Genomic DNA, 13493 nt, shown 5'->3' on the forward strand with positions numbered 1-13493 from the left:
CTCCATGGGTAGGTATGTGTGCCATGTAGCATGTGGGGCTTATTGCCGATCATCCCAATCAGACCTTGATGTGCTTGAACACTGCGGGGGTGGGGGGGGGGGGGGGGGGGGGGGGGGGCGGAGGGCAACACCACAGATGCAGCAGACTGAACCAAACTCTTTCCAGCCTGAGATAATATTCAACCTCCAGATCCTTTCCACCATCCACTGCTCTAGCAGATCGCCATCTTTCATCCTCTGCTGCCCTTGACCTAACCCATCAGATCCTTTTCTCCCAACACCTCTGTGCTTGCTGACCTACATTGGTTCCTGCTCTAGCAACACCACCATTTTAAAATTCTCATCCTCCTATTCAAATCCCTCGGAGGCCTCTGCCACTTCCAGTGCCACAATTCTCTGAACTTGTCCAATTCCGGTCTCTCCTTTATCCCTGATTTAAACATGAATGGCCAAGACTTCATCTGCTGAGGCCTAAACTGCAATTCATTCCTCAAAACTCTCTAGGTCTCTCTTCCGTTAAAACCGTCCTTGACCAAGTGTTAATTACCTGTCCAAATATCTCCTGCTTTGCCTCAGGGCCAAAGTTTGTTTATTAACACACCTGTGAAACACCGTGGGACATTACATTACATAGAAGGTACAATATAAATGTAAATTATTGTTATTGTTGAATCGCTGAACTGAGTTAAGCTGCCACTATTTCACTCTCTCTCAATCTATCTCCACCTCTTGCACTAGAAACTCCAGCTTCACCCAGTTTCCTTGCTTCAAGATTGTAGGAATTATTTTTTGCATTCATGTGTTTGGATATGTGTATCTGTGTGTGTGTGCATATCCGTGGGTGTGCATATCCGTGGGTGTGCATATCTGTGCGTGTGCATATCTGTGCGTGTGCATATCTGTGCGTGTGCATATCTGTGCGTGTGCGTGAGTACCAAAGAACAAGGTAGCCTGCCTCAATGACTGCCGACCGGTGGCCTGATGTCTGTTATCATGAAATGCGTCGAGCGGTTACTCATGAGACGGATCAATGCCAGCCTCCCAAACTGTCTCGATCCATTGCATTTCGCCTATGGCCGCAACCAGGCCACAGCAGATGCTATCTCCCTGGCCCTATAATCAATACTCGAACACCTCGATAACAAGGACACCAAATATAGCCATGATCAGGAAGTGGGTAGTGGGGGAGAGGTCGATGTGGGTGTGGTAGTCACCACTGATGTATATATTGTATATAGAGGATGTTGTTATAGGTGCTTTATGGTAAGGCCTCTGTACTACAGGTACGGGGGTAGATCCCTGCCAGCTGGCTCCGCCCAGTAGTACTAAAAACAAGGGTGGCACCAAGTCCAGAGGTGGCGATTTTTGGAGTGTCGGAAGACCAAGGGCAAGAGAGGCTGGCGTTTTGGCCTTTGCCTCCCTGGTAGCCCAGAGACGAATCTTATTGGCGTGGAGGGACTCGGAGCCCCTGAAATCGGGGCTTGGGTTAGTGACATGGCCGGGTTTCTCAGGCTTGAGAAAATCAAGTTTGTCCTGAGAGGATCGACATTTGGGTTGATCTGGAGGTGGTAGCCGTTTATCGACTTCTTTTGGGAAAATTTAACTGCTCACAGATACAATAGGGGTGTTAGGGAGGGAGGGGGGTAGGGGGGAGATAGTTTAGGCAGGATCAGCGAGTGGAGGAAGGGGGTCTGGGGAACTTTGTGCATCAGTCATGTTGGCTGGGTATGGTTGTTGGTTGGGGGGGTTATTTATTGAGTTATTGAAATTGTTGTTATAAAATCATAAATGCCTTAAAAAAACAATGCAGGATGTTTGATGTTTCTACTGGCTGCACGGCAATGGAACTTTTAGTCACAAGCATTAACAACTTTATCCACTCAACTGCTGAATCCAAGTCACACGTATCCCATTTAGCAGCCCCCAAATCCTCACGTTATTAAATGGCCTCCATCCAGCTTTTTAAATTAAAATCAACCCCAGTTTAGCTGCTTTTCTCCGATCATGACATTTACAGACCTTCCCCATCCAATCAGATTGCACATTCTTACTGTGTAGCTCCCTGTCTTAGGATGTTCCCTAACCTTGAGATGCCCTTTGTTGTTTCTGCGAAGAAAGTGACTGCAGGGTTTAATCAGCTTTCTGTCTCTGTACTGCCGCTATCTCATTTACATCCATTAAACTCTGCTGGGAATTGCTGAATACTGTCCCAGATAATTGGAAATAACAGGAAGCAGCCTTCACTACTGAAGATATTGCAAGGGCTTTATGTTATCACCCACTATCTACACAGATCATAGTGTAGATCAATTAATCTGTGATCCACCTCTTGTCAACAGTGAACACTAATTAGTCCACAATTTTCAACAGATAAATTCAGTCAAAAAATATTCACAAAATGGAGATGTTGACCCTTTTCATAGATTTTTGGGGTTCAGGGGAGAAAATCCACTCCATTTGGTCCAGAATTACACCAAACACACACTCAGCATATTTTCCAGGGTTAACACCTATTACCAATAATTCTCCTCTGATCCAGAGGAACTGGAATATATCACCCAGACGAATTGGTATCCAATCCAGAGTGTTGTGGTTTTTCTCTTTTCCACAGAATAATCGGAAGAGTCTCGGACACAGAACCTGAGTGTTAGGAGAGCTCAGCTTCAGAGATAGTTCTCCGGAGCTGACTCGGCTAATGTAAAGAATCAGGTGACATTTATACAGAGTGTTGTTAAGTAGGCAAGAATATTGTTTACATTGGATCATGTCTGTTTTAAACTTTACATTCAACATGTTACACATGTGCACCCAAGCAGAGTGAGTGTTATCTACCCTTAATTTTCATATGGATCCCTCTCTAATCTCCCGAACCACCCCACTTGGTGCCAGACCCGATAGATGTGTCTGGTCCTTAGGACAAGTTTAAAAAACATGCTTGTTAACCTTTATGCTGACTGCTGCAGATTGTGTTGTAAGAACAATAAGACAATAGGATATAGGAGCAGAATTAGGCCACTTGGCCCAACGATTCTGCTCCACCATTCAATCATGGCTGATATTTTCTCATCCCCATTCTCCTGCCTTCTCCCCATAACCCCTGATCCCCTTATTAATGAAGAACCTATCTATCTCTGTCTTTAAGACACTCAGTGATTTGGCCTCTATATCCTTCTGCGGCAAAGAGTTCCACAGATTCACCACCCTCTGGCTAAAGAAATTCCTCCTCATCTCAGTTTTAAAGGATTGTCCCTTTAGTCTGAGATGGTGTCCTCTGGTTCTAGTTTTTCCTACACGGGGAAACATCCTCTCCATGTCCACTCTATCCAGGCCTCGCAGTATCCTGCAGGTTTCAATAAGATCCCCCCTCATCCTTCTAAACTCCGAGTACAGACCCAGAGTCCTCAATTGTTCCTCATAGAACAAGTTCTTCATTCCACGGATCATTCTTGTGAACCTCCTTTGGACACTTTCCAAGGCCAGCACATCCTTCCTTAGATACAGGGCACAAAACCGATCACAATACTCCAAATGGGTTCTGGTCAGAGCCTTATACAGCCTCAAAAGTACATCCCTGGTCTTGTATTCTAGCCCTCTTGACATGAATGCTAACATTGCATTTGCCTTCTTAACTGCCGACTGAACTTGCACGTTAACCTTAAGAGAATCGTGAACAAGGACTCCCAAGACCCTTTATGCTTCTGATTTCCTAAGCATTTCCCCATTTAAAAAAGTCTATGCCTAAATTCTTCCTTCCAAAGTGCATAACCTCACACTTTTCCACATTGTATTTCATTTGCCACTTCATTGCCCACTCTCCTAGTTTGTCCAAGTCCTTCTGCAGCCCCCTTGCTTCCTCAATACTACCTGTTCCTCTGCAGATCTTTGTATCATCTGCAAACTTAGCAACTGTGCCTTCTGTTCCTTCTTCCAGATCATTAATGTATATTGTGAAAAGTTGTGGTCCCAGCACAGACCCCTGAGGCACACCACTAGTCACCAGCTGCCATCCTGAAAAAGACCCCTTTATCCCCACTCTCTGCCTTCTGCCAGTCAGCCAATCCTCTATTCATGCCAGGATCTTACCCTTAACACCATATAACTTATTTAACAGTCTCCTATGCGGCACAGTTGCGGCAACTATTCAATTCACTGTAATCTAGGTTAACTGGAGCATGCTGCTTGGCCCTCAAGCTGACTGCTGTAGATGGTGCCACATCAGCTTTCAGCTGTCACATTTATGAAAATTGCTTTAGTATGCTGCACCACATTATATAGATTCAAAATCCCTTTGAATGAGTGCTAGTTGTCCTAATAGATAGCTGTTAATAAATCCTAATATTTTGTCTTCCCACAACACAGAGGAGCTGGTATCTCACCCAGTGGAACTGGTCTCTCACCCAGAGGAACTGGTCTCACCCAGTCAAACTGGTCTCTCATCCAGAGGAACTGGTCTCGCATCCAGAGGAACTGGTCTCTCACCCAGTGGAACTGGTCTCTCACCCAGAGGAACTGGTCTCTCACCCCTAGCAACTGGTCTCTCACCCCTAGCAACTGGTCTCTCGTCCAATAGAGCCGGTATCTCATCCAGAGGGACTGGTATCGATACAGAGGAACCAGAAGGATGAATGCAGAAGGTTCAAATCTCTGCCAGCGGTATCTTTCTCTAACTTGCAGATGCATTATTTTTGTGTACACTCTTATGTTATTTGTGGTGAGTTTATTAAGCACCAGGACATCACAGTCCCGTTCACTGCTGAGTTTCATGCCAATGCACTCAAATCACCGGCTTGGCTTGCTGAACAAACAGGTTGAGTAAGTCGGCAAATGAATGGCAGATGTGGAATAATTCGGAGAAATGCAAGCTTATCCACTTCGGTAGCAAAAACAAGAAGGTAGACTATTATCTGAATGGCCATAAAGTAGGAGGAGGCAATGTGCAGCGAGAACTGGTTGTCCTTGTGAACCAGTCACTAAGGTAAGCATGCAGGTACAGCAGGCGGTAAAGAAAGCAAATGGTGTGTTGGCCTTCATAGCGAGAGGATTTGAATAAAGGAGCAGAGATGTCTTGCTGAAATTATACAGGGCCTTGGTGAGGCCACAACTGGAATATTGTGTGCAGTTTTGGTCTCCTTATCTGAGGAAGGATGTTCTTGCTATAAAGAGAGTGCACAGAAGGTTTGCCAGACTGAGGCTTCCGGTGGTGGCTGTGAAGGAGTAGGTCGCACATTTGGTGGCTCCCGCTCGGGTCGGAAATTTGAACCTTTTTCCCCGATTTTTTGTTGGATCTGAAGTGGAAAATTGATGTTGGATACAACTGTGATGAGGAATCCTACATCAGTGCATGGAGAAGCGGATCAGGGGTGCTTGCAAAGGAAGAAATAGGCGAACGGAGAAGGCTTGGGAGAAAGCATGGTGGATGACCGGAATTCTAGCTCGACGACCCAGTGGTTTACGGAGCAGTTGATGCAGTTTATACAGGAGGGCTTCGCCAAGCAGAAACAGGAATGCTTGGACCCGGTTAAGGAGTCGACTGCGCGACTGGAACTCAGACTGGATGCTCAAGATCGGGCGATCCAGAAAGTGGAGACGGCACTGATTGAGCAGGAGGAGCACCAAGCTGCAGTGGAGTTGGAGGTGGGAATGTTGAGAGACCAACAGGAAAGGCTCCGGGAGAAGGATCTAGAGAACAGGTCCCGCCGGCAGAATCTGAGAATCGTGGGTCTCCAGGAGGGATCCAAAGGAACAGACGCAGGGGAATACATAGCGGCTATGTTTGAGAAGCTACCGGGGGAGGGGACGTTCTCCCGACTCGTGGAGGTGGACAGAGTGCACAGAGCGCCAGCCGCAACCCCCCCCCCCACCCCGAGAGCAATGGTGGTGAGATTCCACAGGTACCTTGACAAGGAGAGTGCATTCTACGGTGGGCCAGGCAGATGCTGAGCTGCAAAATGGGAGAACAGCGGTCTGCGTATATATTAGGAAGCGATGAACTTCGCGAGAAGGAAAGGGCTGATAGTGGATTGAGGTGATTGGACTGAACTTTGCTGCAGTGCTCATGTGGTTTTGTTTTCTTCTTTCTAGTTATTTTTTCAAAAAAAGAAAAGTTTTTGTCTTTGGATGTTACTTGTAATGCCTCTTGTATTGATGTGGGGTATGCCGATGAGCTGCTTGAGTTAAAATTTGCATTTGCACTGATGGGAGATGGAGGTGTGAATGTTAGATGTTGGATCTTCTTTTTGATTTTCTCTGTGTTTTGATGTGGGGAAGGAACAATTGGTGGGAAAATGTCTGGTGCCATGGGCAGGGGCCACCAAGTTAACTGGGCGGGCTCGCTCACGGTAGCGCAGTGGGGGGTGAGCAGATGGTATGCTTGTTGGAAGGGGCGGTATGTATAGTGCTGTTACTAGGGGGGGAGGGGGGGAAATGTTCTGCTGATGGGGGAGGGACTTTTGCTGTCGGACAATAGGGAGGTCGGGGACGGAGGCTGCTGGGGGGCGGGCCTGCAGATGCGTGGGGCGCGGGCTGGAGACTGGCCCAAGAAAGGTGATGGCTGATTGGTGGGGGGGGTGGGGGGGGGGGCTAAATGGGCCGGTTATGAGGGCACGCGTGTCTGTGCATTTGAGGGGACTGAAGTCGGACATGGCAATGTTACAGGAGACGCACCTTAGAGTAACTGACCAGGTCAGCGTAAGGAAGTGATGGGTCAGACAGGTTTTCCACTCGGGGTTGGACTCTAAGACTAGGGGGGGCGCAATCCTGATTAATAAGCGAGTGTCATTCGAAGTGGGGGTCGGTACATTATGGTCAGCGGAAAGTTGGAGGGGCTGCCGGTGGTACTCGTGAATGTGTGCGCGCCAAATTGGGATGATGTGGAGTTCATAAGGAGGATGTTGGGGAAGATCCCAGACCTGGATTCGCATAAGCAATGGGGGGGGGGGGGGGACTTCAACACAGTCATTAACCCAGGGCTCGACCGATCTAGCTCAAGGACAGGCAGGATGCCGAAAATGGCAAAGAAGCTAAAGGGGTTTATGGAGCAGATGGGGGTGATTGACCCATGGAGATTTGGGCGGCTGCAAGTGAAGGAGCTTTCTTTCTACTCGCACGTGCATAAAGTGTACTCCCGATTGACTTTTTTTATCCTAAACAGGGCTTTGCTGACAGGGGTAGTGGACACTGAGTACGCAGCGATCATGATCTCGGATCATGCCCCGCACTGGGTTGACCTACATGTGAGGGTAGGAGGGTAGCCAGCGCCCACACTGGAGGCTGGACATGGGACTTTTAACTGATGAGGAGGTGTGTGGGCGGTTGATGAAATATATCCAGAACTATCTGGAAGTCAACGACACGGGGGATGTTTCGATTGCGGTGGTCTGGGAGGCGCTGAAGGTGGTGGTTAGAGGGGAGCTGATCTCGATACGAGCCCACAGGGAGAAGGCAGACAGAGCAGAGACCAGCCGACTGATAAAGAAAATACTGCAGGTCGACAGGAGATATGCGGAGACCCCAAAGGCAGGGCTTCTAAGGGAACGGCGGAGGCTACAGGTGGAGTTTGGATTGTTAACTACAGGGAAGGCAGTGGAGCAGCTGAGTAAGGTGAGGGGGGCGATCTATGAATATAGGGAGAAGGCCAGTAGAATGCTTGCACAGCAGCTTAGAAAGTGGGAGGTGGCCACGGAGATTGAGAAAGTAAGGGACAGGGATGGGATCCTGATCGAAGATTCAGCTGGGGTCAATAAGGCGCTCGAGGAATTCTACAGCAGGCTGTTTGAGTCGAAACCCCCAGTTGGGCAGGATGTAATGAGGCAAACCTTAGAGTGGCTGAAGTTCCCAAAGGGTGATGAAGGCTTGGTAGAAGGGCTGGGGGCCCCAATCGGGTTGGAAGAGATAGCAGATGGGCTGAAGCCCATGCAGTCGGGTAAAGCCCCGGGACCGGATGGGTACCCCGTGGAGTTTTACAAAAAGTTCTCTGGGATGCTGGGGTCACTGTTGATGAGGACATTTAATGAGACAAGGGAGAGAGGGAGGCTTCCCCCGACAGGCCACTATCTCATTGATCCTGAAGCGGGATAAGGACCCAGAGTTATGTGGGCCCTACAGACCGATCTCCCTACTAAATGTAGATGCCAAATTGTTGGCTAAGATCGTGTCCTCAAGGATTGAGGACTGTGTCCCGGACGTGATTGGGGAGGACCAGACGGGATTTGTTAAGGGAAGGCAGTTGGCGGCCATCGTAAGAAGGCTGTTGAATGTTATCATGATGCCCCCAGAGGGTAGGGACATAGAGGTAGTGGTCTCAATGGACGCAGAGAAGGCATCTGACCGGATGAAATGGGATTATCTGTGGGAGGTACTGGGGTGGTTTGGGATTTGGGCGGGGCTTCATTGACTGGGTCAGGCTGCTGTATCAGGCGGCCGTGACAAGTGTTCGGGTGAACAGGCTGACATCGGGCTATTTAAGGCTGCACCGGGGGACGAGGCAGGGATGCCCCCTCACCCCGCTGTTGTTCCCGCTGGCCATAGAACCGCAGGCAATTGCATTGAGAGCCTCAAAGGGCTGGAAGGGACTGGTCCGGGGGGTGGGAGGGGGGGGATGGAACACAGAGTCTCGCTATACGTGGACGATCTGCTTTATATGTGTCGGACGCATTGGAAGGGATGGAAGAAATTATAGGGATTCGGGCCGGTTTTCGGGCTACAAATTGAACATGGGGAAAAGTGAGATGTTCGCGATCCAGCCAAGGGGGCAGGAGAGACGATTGGGGGAGCTGCCGTTTAGAGTGGGAGGGGGAAGCTTTCGGTACCTTGGCATCCAGGTGGCACAGGAATGGCACAAGCGTAATCTGGCCCAACTAGTAGACCAAATGAAGGAGGATTTTCGGAGGTGGGACGTGCTCCCGCTGTCACTGGATGGGAAGGTACAAACAGTGAAAATGACGGTTCTCCTGAGATTCCAGTTTGTGTTTCAGTGTCTCCCCATCTTTATTCCTCAGTCCTTTTTTAAAGGGTCAACAAAGTGATCTCGGGCTTTGTATGGGCGGGAAGTTAAAAAGGGGATGTTGGAGCTCAGCTGGGGGGAGGGCGGGCTGGCACTCCCGAACTTTAGTAATTATTACTGGCCGGGGGGTCGGTGTGGGAGCGCGTAGAGGCGGCATCTTGTAAGCGCACTAGTTTGGGGGCGTTGGTAACGGTGCCTCTGCCGTTCCCGCTGTCACACTACTCCACCAGATGGTCGCGGCCCTGAAAGTCGGGGCAATGGAGGAGACATGTGGGAGCAGATGAGCATCGGTCTGGTTACCAATTTGCAACAATCACCGGTTTGCCCCGGAGAGGTTAGATGGAGGGTTCCAGAGGTGGCAGAGAGCAGGGATCGAGAGGATGGGCGATATGTTTATAGAAGGGCGCTTTCCCAGCTTGAGGGAACTGGATGTGAAGTTTGAACTGATAGGAGGGAATGACTTTAGGTACCTGCAGGCGCAGGACTTCCTACGCAGGCAGGTCTCAACCTTCCCGCTCCCATCACCAAGGGGGATACAGGATATGGTAGTTTCCAGTGGGTGGGAGAAGGGAGGGTTTCGGACATTTATAAGGAGCTTATGGGGTCAAAGGAAATACAGACTGAGGAGCTGAAACACAAATGAGAAGAGAAGTTAGGAGGGGAGTTAGAGGATGGTTTCTGGGCAGATGCGTTGAGAAGAGTCAACGCGTCCACAACATGTGCCAGGCTCAGTCTGATACAATTCAAGGTCATTCACCAGGCCCACATGACAGTGGGCCGGATGAGCAGGTTCTTTGGGGTGGAAGACAGGTGTATAAGGTGTGCGGGAGGACCAGCGAACCATATCCACATGTTCTGGATATGTCTGAAGCTTAGGGGATTCTTTCAGGGGTTTGCGGAAGTCATGTCCAAAGTGTTGAAAACAAGGGTGGCGCCGAGTCCAGAGGTGACCCGGGAATCCAGGAGGAGAAAGAGGCAGACGTTCTGGCCTTTGCCTCTCTGGTAGCCTGGAGATGGATACTATTAGCTTGGAGGACTCAAAGCCCCCGAAGACAGAGACCTGGCTAACTGACATGGCTAGCTTTCTCTGTCTGGAGAAAATCAAGTTCGCCTTGAGAGGGTCAATGTTAGGGTTTGCCCGGAGGTGGCAGCCGTTCATCAACTTCTTTAGGGAAAATTAACCATCAGCAGAAGGGCGGGGAGGGGGGGACTGTGGGGTTAGTTTAGTGGAGAGTAGGGGGGTAGGGGGTTAGAAAAGGTGGGACCTGTGGGAGAGGAAGATGGCTTTTGCACTATGTTTATAATTGTATGTACGCTGTTTCTTTTGTTACTGTTATAAAACGATAAATATCTCAATAAAATGTTTATTAAAAAAAAGGTTTACCAGACTGATTCCTGGGATGGCAGGACTGACATGTGAGGAGAGATTGAGTCAATTCGGACTGTATTTGCTGGAGTTCAGAAAAATGAGGTAGGATATCACAGACACCTATAAAATTCTAACAGGACTTGACAGGGTCAATGTAAGAAGGATGGTCCCGATGATGGGGATGTCCAGAACCAGGGGTCACAGTCTGAGGGTATGGTATAGATCATTTAAGATAGAGATGAGGAGAAATTTCTTCACCCAGAGAGTGGTGAACCTGTGAAATTCTTTACCACAGAAAATAGGTGAGGCCAAAACATGTATGTTTTCAAGAAGCAGTTAGATATAGCACTGGGGTGAAGAGGATCAAAGGATATGGGGGGGGAAGGCGGAATTAGGGTATTGAGTTGGATGATCAGCCCCGATCAAAATGAATGACGGAGCAGGCTCGAAGGGCTAAATGGCTTCCTCCTCCTCCTCCTATTTTCTGGGCGCGATTCTCCCAGACAGGGAGAAATCGTAAGGCTGGCGTCAAAACCGGGCGGGTTTGACGCCAGCCTCCCCCTCCCCGACCGGGAACCGATTCTGGTCCCCGGTCGGGGCTAGTATGCCGCGGCCGTGAACTCCGGCATTTCGTTAAGCCCGCTTGCCAGAGTTTGCGACGGCTGACGCGTCACATGACGTCAGCTGCGCATGCGCGGATTGGAAGACTCCAACCCGCGCATGCGCGGATGATGTCATCGCGCAGTTGCGCGAAACCCGCGCATGCGCGGGCCGGGATGCCCCTCAGCCGCCCCGCGAAGTGATACAGCGGGGCGGCAGAAGGACAAAGAGTGCACGGGAATTGGACCCGCTGCCCGTGATCGGTGCCCACCGATCGCGGGCCCATGGCACCCTTGGCACGGCCGTGGTACTGCCGTGCCAATTGGTGCCATGGTTGCCAAGATCGGGACTTTACGGCCGTTTTTACGAATGGCCAGACCAGGTGTGTTTGCCGTTCGTAAAAACGGCCGTAAAGGGCTTGGAATTCGGCCCATCGGCCAGCTGAGAATCGCTGCTCGCCGTAAAAAAACGGCGGCAGCGATTCGTGTCGGGAGTCGGGCGTGGGGGGGGGGGGGGGAGAGTAGCGGGAGGGCGTCGGACTAGCGTGGCCGTAAAAATTTACGACCCCCGCTATTCTCCGCACCGTCGTAAGTGCGGAGAATTGTGCCCTCTATGTTTCAAACATGAAGAATAAAGGAAAAGATTCTCTGTTTGGGAGATGATGTTCTTCTGCCGGAGGGGAATTGCAATTGGTTTACGATCCCCCGGGAGTGCAAACCAGTACTCAGTTCAGTGTTTCTTGCCATGCAAATTTATGCATGGCATGGAACCGGAGGTAATCTCGCTATTGGGCCGCCATTTTGAGCGGGCGGCCCGATAGCAAGGTCTCGCGGCCAAGCACCCGCTCCCCCCACCACTGCAAAGCAGCTGCAAACCGTCCCTCCCTCAGTGCATCGTAGAACAGCTCCCGACCCCAGGATTACCTGGGTGCCCCCCCAACCCCAAGTACAGGGGTGACCTGACCCCCCCCCCCACCCGGGACTCCTGACCTCTGTAATAGGCAGCCCCTCCCACCCCCATCCCCCACAGGGGCTCCTGTAAAAAGGTAAACCCCCCACAGGGAGTATTTAGGTGTTGCTAAAATGGGCGGCACCTGACAATTACAGAATTCTCGGGGAAGCACGGTAGCACTGTTGCTTCACAGCACCAGGGACACGGATTCGATTTCCGGCTTGGGTTACTGTCCGTGCGAAGTCTGCACGTTTCCCCGTGTCTGCGTGGGTTTCCTCCGGGTGCTCCGGTTTCCTCCCACAGTCCAAAGATGTGCGGATTAGGTGGATTGGTCACGCTAAATTGTCCCATAGTGTACAAAAATTAGATGGGGTTGCTGGGTTACGGGGGTAGGATGGAGGTGTGGGTTTAGGAAGATGCTCTTTCAGGGGCCAGTGTAGACTCGATGGGCCGAATTACCTTCTTCTGCACTGTAAATTCTATGATTCTGTAAAACCTCACCAGTTAACAGCATTGCTTAGCATCATAGAGTTAGGAGACCCAGTTAGTATGTATTTGGGAGTGGCAGGATACAGAGGGATATGGAAATACTGAGTAAGTGGGAAAATCTGTGGCAGACTGTCCTCAAAATGTGGAAATATGAGTTGATCCATTCCGGAAATTAGAATGACAACTGAAATATATTCTATATATATGTATATGAATCACTAAAACTCAGTATAAAGGAACAAATAGTAATTAAAGCCCAGAAAATGCCAGGTCGTTTCAATTAATAATATGCCAACGGAGTTTACTGCATAATGTGCATTCCCATGCCAGCATGTGGCATTGAATGCCATTGTCGAGGGACCGGAGCATAGCATTCTGTTTGGCGCCAGGTGCCAACCTCAACTTTCGACTGACAGCGAATTCTCCACCCAATCGTATTTCACTATTCAACCCCAGGTGTCAGGAAGGATATATTGTTCTTGGAGGGTGTTCTGTGTAGATCCAGCAGGATGATAGCCACGGGTGGAGAAAGCTTAAAGAACTGATTGCATAGATTAGCCCCATATTTAATGGATTTTAAAGATTGATTGATGTGTTGAAGACAATGAAAATATTTATTAGAATAGATAGAGAGAAAACATTTTCTCTGGCTGGAACAGGGGAGCAGAAGTTAATTGTTAGAGCTGGGATTGACATCAGGAAGCATTGGTACAAACAGGACAGGAGTAGAGTGCAACTCTCCAAAGCTCTGCTGAGGCTGAGCATCAATTGAAAACAGAGACTGACGGTTTTCATTCTGCAAAGATACTAAAGATAATGGGGTGAAGGCAGGTCAGTGAAGCTGAGGTACAGACAAGCTGTGATCAAGTGGGTGAATGGTTTCCTCCTCTTCCTAACGTTCTAATTAATCAGTAAAGTGATAGACAGACCCATCTTACTCCTACCCACTGAGTTTAGTGCCACAGAGGACATTTAATAAATTAATACAGCTTCAAAGCACAGCTGTAGCTGTTTCTCTCTGTCTCTCTCTGTCTCTCATATCTCACTTTTGAGCTGCAGTTACATCATTTTCGGTCCAAAGAA

At 49.5% G+C, this 13493-nt stretch overlaps 1 protein-coding gene across 2 annotated transcripts in view; it reads right to left on the reverse strand.

Annotated features, from left to right (window-relative positions):
* Nucleotides 1-13493, reverse strand: part of tspan4a (tetraspanin 4a) — a 215376-nt gene that overhangs the window by 65914 nt on the left and 135969 nt on the right. The window lies entirely within an intron of this gene.

This window comes from Scyliorhinus canicula, chromosome 9 (assembly GCF_902713615.1).
Source record: "Scyliorhinus canicula chromosome 9, sScyCan1.1, whole genome shotgun sequence".
In the NCBI taxonomy this organism is placed as follows: Eukaryota; Metazoa; Chordata; class Chondrichthyes; order Carcharhiniformes; family Scyliorhinidae; genus Scyliorhinus; species Scyliorhinus canicula.